This window comes from Orycteropus afer, unplaced genomic scaffold, assembly GCF_000298275.1.
Source record: "Orycteropus afer afer isolate SDZICR_OR568_19922 unplaced genomic scaffold, OryAfe1.0 scaffold00120, whole genome shotgun sequence".
Classification (NCBI taxonomy): domain Eukaryota; kingdom Metazoa; phylum Chordata; class Mammalia; order Tubulidentata; family Orycteropodidae; genus Orycteropus; species Orycteropus afer.
The window spans coordinates 2,533,726-2,535,351 of record NW_006921707.1 but is presented as its reverse complement, the minus strand read 5'-3'; positions in this window follow the sequence as shown (position 1 = coordinate 2,535,351).

The following is a 1,626-nucleotide window of genomic DNA, read 5'->3' as shown; positions in this document are numbered from 1 at the left end:
ATATATTCTCCTCTTTCATCATATCAGGGAAGTTCTCCTCCAGCAAATCTTGGACAATTTTCTCAGTGGTTTTGTTTTTCTCTTCCTGTTCTAGAATTCCAATGACACATAGATTATTCCTTTTGATGGTATCCCACATGAACCTTAGGATTTCTTAATTTTTTTTTTTTTTCTGATTGATCCGTTTCCAAATAAGTATTCAGGTATTTGTCTTCAATCTCATTAATTCTGTCTTCCATTGCATCAGTTCTACCCTTTTGCCCTTCTAGTGTGTTATCTATTTCTGACAATTTAGTATTAATCTTCTAGATTTCTGTCTGTACATTTAGAATCATTTCTAATTTTTCATTTATTTTGTCATTTTTTTTTCCTGTATTTTCTTCCAAAATTCTTCTAAGTTTTTTTTCTGTGTTTTCTTTGTTCTGTCTCTCAATCCTTAGGAGATACTAAAATATAATTCATTTGAATTCCTTATCAGAGAGTTCCAATGCTGCATTTCCTTAGGGATGTGTTCTGAGTCTGTATCCTATTCCCTTGTTTCTACCACTTTATCTTGTTTCTTTGTGTGGACTGTGATTGTCTGTTGTCTCTGAGACATTGTGGTATTGTATTAAGATCTCTGTTAACTGTTTGTGAAGAAGAGCAGCCAAGGGTGATTCAGGCTCTTCTTGGTGGTTTTTTATCATTGGCCCTTTGGTGGAGAAGGAGGTAGTGGCTCTTGCTCAGTAAGTGAAGTTGCAGGAGGTGTGGGTGTAGTTCTATCTTATGGGGACTGTTGCTGTCCCCCACTCAGTTAGAGAAAAATTACAATTGAATAACCATCAAAAAGTAAAAGCACATGGACAAAAAATACACCATGTACTCACACAGGAACAGTAACCAAAAAAAGTAAAAAGGGGAGAAAAAAAGAAAAAATCAAGATAACCTACAATATCTGGGGATAGGGCACTAAGATAAAAAAGGTTGAGGAGAATAATGAAGAAAAAAAATGGAAAAATGCAAAACAAAACAAAACAAAACAAACAAACAAAGAAAAACATATGCAATGAGGTTAACCATGAGGAAAAAAAAGGGGGGGGAATTTAACCAGTAACAGGGAAAAAAAAAAAAAAAAGGTTTAGACTAGGACCTGGGAGGGGAAGACTAGTAAAAAGGACAAAAGTATTAATAACAATAGTAGTTTAAAAACAGACAAATACAAGCAAACTAAACACCAGAAAAAAGAAAGAGAAGAAGAAAAAGTAAAAAATTGGCAGAGGACAGGGCAGGGCACCCAGGCTCTGTCCAAGGACACAGACTAGTATGAAGTTCCTGTGGCCCCAGAAGGTGGGTGGGAGTGGGGGCTGGCCGCCCTTCCATTCACCAAGCAGGTGTTGGGTATAAGAGTAACAAGAGGAATGTTGCACCTGTTGTGCAGGTCTGGAGTGTCCTTGGGGTTACAAGAATGTAGAACCTTGTCTTAAGTCCCTGGAATCTCGGAGAGCACTGCACTGTCTCTTTAAATATTCAGAATGGCCAACCCACTTGGAAACATTCAAAATGGCAGCCCCCTCCAGACAGGCAAATTCTACAGCTCAGCCCGCCCTCCTCTTTGCTGCTTCTCCTTTTATTCACCAGCCACCAGAG